The sequence below is a fragment of the Schistocerca gregaria genome, unplaced genomic scaffold, assembly GCF_023897955.1.
Source record: "Schistocerca gregaria isolate iqSchGreg1 unplaced genomic scaffold, iqSchGreg1.2 ptg000920l, whole genome shotgun sequence".
In the NCBI taxonomy this organism is placed as follows: domain Eukaryota; kingdom Metazoa; phylum Arthropoda; class Insecta; order Orthoptera; family Acrididae; genus Schistocerca; species Schistocerca gregaria.
In genome coordinates, this window is record NW_026062277.1 from 155,586 (window position 1) to 162,500 (window position 6,915).

Consider the following 6,915-nt stretch of genomic DNA (forward strand, 5'->3'; position numbering starts at 1 on the left):
CAGAAGTGAGAGACACAGACCCGCCAGCCTCTTGCTACAAGCATCGAACCGACGTGACGTATCTGACGGTGACTCAGGCATCCGCGTACTGCCACCACTATCCACCCCCCCCCCTCTCTCTCTCTTCCCCCTTTCCCACAATACCAAATTTAACCAACTTTATTGCTTAACCTAACTGTGGCTGTACCAGATTATCGCTTAACCTAACTGTGGCTGTACCAGATTATCGCTTAACCTAACTGTGGCTGTACCAGATTATCGCTTAACCTAACTGTGGCTGTACCAGATTATCGCTTAACCTAACTGTGGCTGTACCAGATTATCGCTTAACCTAACTGTGGCTGTACCAGATTATCGCTTAACCTAACTGTGGCTGTACCAGATTATCGCTTAACCTAACTGTGGCTGTACCAGATTATCGCTTAACCTAACTGTGGCTGTACCAGATTATCGCTTAACCTAACTGTGGCTGTACCAGATCATCGCTTAACCTAACTGTGGCTGTACCAGATCATCGCTTAACCTAACTGTGGCTGTACCAGATTATCGCTTAACCTAACTCAATTTGTCCCTTAACCTAACTCAATTTGTCCCTTAACCTAACTCAAGTTGTCCCTTAACCTAACTCAAGTTGTCCCTTAACCTAACTCAAGTTGTCCCTTAACCTAACTCAAGTTGTCCCTTAACCTAACTCAAGTTGTCCCTTAACCTAACTCAAGTTGTCCCTTAACCTAACTCAAGTTGTCCCTTAACCTAACTCAAGTTGTCCCTTAACCTAACTCAAGTTGTCCCTTAACCTAACTCAAGTTGTCCCTTAACCTAACTCAAGTTGTCCCTTAACCTAACTCAAGTTGTCCCTTAACCTAACTCAAGTTGTCCCTTAACCTAACTCAAGTTGTCCCTTAACCTAACTCAAGTTGTCCCTTAACCTAACTCAAGTTGTCCCTTAACCTAACTCAAGTTGTCCCTTAACCTAACTCAAGTTGTCCCTTAACCTAACTCAAGTTGTCCCTTAACCTAACTCAAGTTGTCCCTTAACCTAACTCAAGTTGTCCCTTAACCTAACCCACGTTGTCCCTTAACCTAACCCACGTTGTCCCTTAACCTAACCCACGTTGTCCCTTAACCTAACCCACGTTGTCCCTTAACCTAACCCACGTTGTCCCTTAACCTAACCCACGTTGTCCCTTAACCTAACCCACGTTGTCCCTTAACCTAACCCACGTTGTCCCTTAACCTAACCCACGTTGTCCCTTAACCTAACCCACGTTGTCCCTTAACCTAACCCACGTTGTCCCTTAACCTAACCCACGTTGTCCCTTAACCTAACCCACGTTGTCCCTTAACCTAACCCACGTTGTCCCTTAACCTAACCCACGTTGTCCCTTAACCTAACCCACGTTGTCCCTTTGCCTAACATAGTTCACTGCTCGGAATCTCTGGTGTCGTTGTTATCCTCATGTAGATGTCTTGCGAGTGTTGCTTACTTTCTACATATTCCCGCTATCCACTGTCAATTGTACTGCAATAGGACTATATCGGCCCCCCCCCCTCTGTCCCCCTCTTTGTGTCTCTGTCCTCTCAAGCTGGTCGGTCTGGCGTGTGAGTGTTAAATGAGCCTCGCAGCTGTTCAGTTGCATTCAGATGTCGACGCCCTCAGTGTACGTCGTGGTATGGTCTGTGTCCATTGTCCGCTGATGTCGTACGCGTAACCCACACGCTGTACCGATCATCGGTAGTTACGTACAGAGTGAAGTAGTGTGATACGTGTGACTGTACGCTGGCTGTGCCCAACGGTGTCGAATCTCAATTTCCATATGTTGTGCTCGATGCTACTTGTCTCGTCTCCCAATAACAGCTAGGTTGCACTGTGGTACGCCGTAGAGGCGTGTGGGAGGAACGTACGAACGCATTGTATGTCACCCTGGGTCGCTGGGGGTGGTGGTGCGGTGAGTCAGGTCAGGTCAGGTCAGGTCAGGTCAGCGTGAGCCGTCTGATGTAGTGACGCGTGTATTCCGACTTTGTCGTATTGCCTCACACAAAGTGCTACCCTGGTGGACCGCGTTCCATATCTGGGACATGCCGCAGATGCCGGTTGACAGTGGATCGCGGAAGGGACATCGCATACTTGCGCGGGCCACCTTCCACGTGTTCTCTTCTGCACATGTCGCAGTGTGTATGTGGTCTGATGTAGCGTGTCGTGACACATGACATCCTGGCATGCAAGAATTGTTGAATTCGCAAATGTAGGTGGACATCTACGTTTACTGCCCAAGATACGCAAATGAACTGGAAATCCGTTGTTGAGCGGTTGTTCACGCTGGAGGTGAATCTGTGATGGCGACGATCGGTACAGCTATTAACCGGTTGTTTCAGCGGTACCCGCCACATCCACACACGTGACTAGGCCCATGTGGGTATGAAGCGATACGCGGCGGTGGCTTGGTGGGACTGTTCCCGGCCGGTGAAGGGGGGCCGCCCGGCGTGTTGGCCGCGCGCTGCGTGGGCGCACGCGCAACAGCCGGCTGGTGGGGGGCGCCGAGTGGCAGGAGCGCCAGCCGACGGGCCCGGCAGGCGGCGCAGCTACGCTGCGGCGCACCCTGCACGCGGCGCCTGGCGGCCAAAGTTGGTTCAGCCGAGCCTGGTGCGAAGCGCGGTGGACATCTGCAGTGTGCTGGTCTGATTGAGGACTGTGTGCGTTGAGGATGCGCCGCCGCCTGGCACTCGGCGCCGCGACGCCGTCTGCTGCTCGGTCGCCCCAGCGGTTCTCGCAGGTGGTTTGTATCGCAGTTGTGCGGACGTGTTGGCGCGTGCGCTGTGCTGGGAGAGTTCGCTTCTGCACCCAAGTGGGGCTTTGCCCTTGTGTGGCGCTGGCGTTGGAGCTGCCGGTCACCATAGGTGGCGCGTGTTGTCTCCCGCCGGCAATGCCACGACAGCACGCTCCCGGGCCTCTGTCGGCAGCGGCAAGCTCAGTTGGGAGCAAGGGTGTTCGCACTAAAACCGTCTACTCGCCTAACTCCGGGCGATTGCGCCTCTCTCGAAACCGACCAAGTACCTAGGACGGCGCTGCGCGCCGCCGGGACCTGAGAGGGTTTCGAGGTGTATCGTGCAGGGGAGCTCGGCCTCCTCCTGTTTGCAGAATAATTGAGCGGACGCTTGCGTGTTCGCGCGGGCCCCCGGGACACACTCCCGGGCGGCCGGCTGCTCAGCTCTAGTTGACGCAGCTCCCTGGTTGATCCTGCCAGTAGTCATATGCTTGTCTCAAAGATTAAGCCATGCATGTCTCAGTACAAGCCGCATTAAGGTGAAACCGCGAATGGCTCATTAAATCAGTTATGGTTCCTTAGATCGTACCCACGTTACTTGGATAACTGTGGTAATTCTAGAGCTAATACATGCAAACAGAGTCCCGACCAGAGATGGAAGGGACGCTTTTATTAGATCAAAACCAATCGGATTGGCTTGTCTGGTCCGTTTGCCTTGGTGACTCTGAATAACTTTGGGCTGATCGCACGGTCCTCGTACCGGCGACGCATCTTTCAAATGTCTGCCTTATCAACTGTCGATGGTAGGTTCTGCGCCTACCATGGTTGTAACGGGTAACGGGGAATCAGGGTTCGATTCCGGAGAGGGAGCCTGAGAAACGGCTACCACATCCAAGGAAGGCAGCAGGCGCGCAAATTACCCACTCCCGGCACGGGGAGGTAGTGACGAAAAATAACGATACGGGACTCATCCGAGGCCCCGTAATCGGAATGAGTACACTTTAAATCCTTTAACGAGTATCTATTGGAGGGCAAGTCTGGTGCCAGCAGCCGCGGTAATTCCAGCTCCAATAGCGTATATTAAAGTTGTTGCGGTTAAAAAGCTCGTAGTTGGATTTGTGTCCCACGCTGTTGGTTCACCGCCCGTCGGTGTTTAACTGGCATGTATCGTGGGACGTCCTGCCGGTGGGGCGAGCCGAAGGGGTGCTTTCGCGTCCCGAGGCGGACCCCGTTTAAATCCTACCAGGGTGCTCTTTGTTGAGTGTCTCGGTGGGCCGGCACGTTTACTTTGAACAAATTAGAGTGCTTAAAGCAGGCAAGCCCGCCTGAATACTGTGTGCATGGAATAATGGAATAGGACCTCGGTTCTATTTTGTTGGTTTTCGGAACCCGAGGTAATGATTAATAGGGACAGGCGGGGGCATTCGTATTGCGACGTTAGAGGTGAAATTCTTGGATCGTCGCAAGACGAACAGAAGCGAAAGCATTTGCCAAGTATGTTTTCATTAATCAAGAACGAAAGTTAGAGGTTCGAAGGCGATCAGATACCGCCCTAGTTCTAACCATAAACGATGCCAGCCAGCGATCCGCCGCAGTTCCTCCGATGACTCGGCGGGCAGCCTCCGGGAAACCAAAGCTTTTGGGTTCCGGGGGAAGTATGGTTGCAAAGCTGAAACTTAAAGGAATTGACGGAAGGGCACCACCAGGAGTGGAGCCTGCGGCTTAATTTGACTCAACACGGGAAACCTCACCAGGCCCGGACACCGGAAGGATTGACAGATTGATAGCTCTTTCTTGATTCGGTGGGTGGTGGTGCATGGCCGTTCTTAGTTGGTGGAGCGATTTGTCTGGTTAATTCCGATAACGAACGAGACTCTAGCCTGCTAACTAGTCGCGTGACATCCTTCGTGCTGTCAGCGATTACTTTTCTTCTTAGAGGGACAGGCGGCTTCTAGCCGCACGAGATTGAGCAATAACAGGTCTGTGATGCCCTTAGATGTTCTGGGCCGCACGCGCGCTACACTGAAGGAATCAGCGTGTCTTCCTAGGCCGAAAGGTCGGGGTAACCCGCTGAACCTCCTTCGTGCTAGGGATTGGGGCTTGCAATTGTTCCCCATGAACGAGGAATTCCCAGTAAGCGCGAGTCATAAGCTCGCGTTGATTACGTCCCTGCCCTTTGTACACACCGCCCGTCGCTACTACCGATTGAATGATTTAGTGAGGTCTTCGGACTGGTACGCGGCATCGACTCTGTCGTTGCCGATGCTACCGGAAAGATGACCAAACTTGATCATTTAGAGGAAGTAAAAGTCGTAACAAGGTTTCCGTAGGTGAACCTGCGGAAGGATCATTACCGACTAGACTGCATGTCTTTCGATGTGCGTGTCGTGTCGCGCAACACGCTACCTGTACGGCAGTGGCCGTGCGCCGCGTGCGGAACCACGCGTGCCTCTCAAAACTAGCGGAAGTGTTGTTGTTGTTGTGTGGTACGAGCGCTGAAGCTCTGGAGCGGCTGGCCTGCGGTACCTGGCGCCTGGCGCCGGTTTTGAATGACGTTCGCCCGAGTGCCTGTCCGCTCCGGTGTGGAGCCGTACGACGCCCATCGGCTGTGAGGCCGTTGGACACAAAAAAAATAGTGGAACAGGGGCCGTCAGACGCCTCAGTCCCGCAAATGCTACTGTCTTGAAAGAGACAGTGGGAGACTGAAAAGGAAAAGATCACCCAGGACGGTGGATCACTCGGCTCGTGGGACGATGAAGAACGCAGCAAATTGCGCGTCGACATGTGAACTGCAGGACACATGAACATCGACGTTTCGAACGCACATTGCGGTCCATGGATTCCGTTCCCGGGCCACGTCTGGCTGAGGGTCGGCTACGTATACTGAAGCGCGCGGCGTTTGTCCCGCTTCGGAGACGTGGGAGTGTCGTGGTCGCCTGTGTGGCCGGCCGCGTCTCCTTAAACGTGCGATGCGCGCCCGTCGCCTGGCGGTTCGCATACCGGTACTTTCTCGGTAGCGTGCACAGCCGGCTGGCGGTGTGGCGTGCGACACCTCGTACAACGACCTCAGAGCAGGCGAGACTACCCGCTGAATTTAAGCATATTACTAAGCGGAGGAAAAGAAACTAACAAGGATTCCCCCAGTAGCGGCGAGCGAACAGGGAAGAGTCCAGCACCGAACCCCGCAGGCTGCCGCCTGTCGTGGCATGTGGTGTTTGGGAGGGTCCACTACCCCGACGCCTCGCGCCGAGCCCAAGTCCAACTTGAATGAGGCCATGGCCCGTAGAGGGTGCCAGGCCCGTAGCGGCCGGTGCGAGCGTCGGCGGGACCTCTCCTTCGAGTCGGGTTGCTTGAGAGTGCAGCTCCAAGTGGGTGGTAAACTCCATCTGAGACTAAATATGACCACGAGACCGATAGCGAACAAGTACCGTGAGGGAAAGTTGAAAAGAACTTTGAAGAGAGAGTTCAAAAGTACGTGAAACCGTTCTGGGGTAAACGTGAGAAGTCCGAAAGGTCGAACGGGTGAGATTCACGCCCATCCGGCCACTGGCCCCCGCCCTCGGCAGATGGGGCCGGCCGCCCGCGCGGAGCAATCCGCGGCGGGGTCGTGTCCGGTTGCCTTTCCACTCGCCGCGGGGTGGGGCCGTTCCGGTGTGCGGTGGGCCGCACTTCTCCCCTAGTAGGACGTCGCGACCCGCTGGGTGCCGGCCTACGGCCCGGGTGCGCAGCCTGTCCTTCCGCGGGCCTCGGTTCGCGTCTGTTGGGCAGAGCCCCGGTGTCCTGGCTGGCTGCTCGGCGGTATATCTGGAGGAGTCGATTCGCCCCTTTGGGCGCTCGGGCTCCCGGCAAGCGCGCGCGGTTCTTCCCGGATGACGGACCTACCTGGCCCGGCCCCGGACCCGCGCCGCTGTTGGCTCGGGATGCTCTCGGGCGGAATAATCGCTCCCGTCAGCGGCGCTTCAGCTTTGGACAATTTCACGACCCGTCTTGAAACACGGACCAAGGAGTCTAACATGTGCGCGAGTCATTGGGCTGTACGAAACCTAAAGGCGTAATGAAAGTGAAGGTCTCGCCTTGCGCGGGCCGAGGGAGGATGGGGCTTCCCCGCCCTTCACGGGGCGGCGGCCTCCGCACTCCCGGGGCGTCTCGT

General features: G+C 55.1%; 3 non-coding genes across 3 annotated transcripts in view; all 3 read left to right on the forward strand.

Moving 5' to 3' along the window:
• Positions 1-3,225: 3,225 nt before the first annotated feature.
• LOC126325380 (small subunit ribosomal RNA) lies at positions 3,226-5,118 on the forward strand. The gene has a single exon (XR_007560065.1). It is a non-coding gene; the product is annotated as a small subunit ribosomal RNA (ribosomal RNA).
• Positions 5,119-5,483: 365 nt separating this feature from the next.
• Positions 5,484-5,638, forward strand: LOC126325368 (5.8S ribosomal RNA). Its single transcript, XR_007560054.1, has one exon. It is a non-coding gene; the product is annotated as a 5.8S ribosomal RNA (ribosomal RNA).
• Positions 5,639-5,826: 188 nt separating this feature from the next.
• LOC126325324 (large subunit ribosomal RNA) overlaps positions 5,827-6,915 on the forward strand; it is a 4,221-nt gene continuing 3,132 nt past the window's right edge. Inside the window, exon 1 of the ribosomal RNA XR_007560015.1 lies at positions 5,827-6,915. This exon is cut by the window's right edge and continues 3,132 nt beyond it. This is a non-coding gene — a ribosomal RNA (large subunit ribosomal RNA).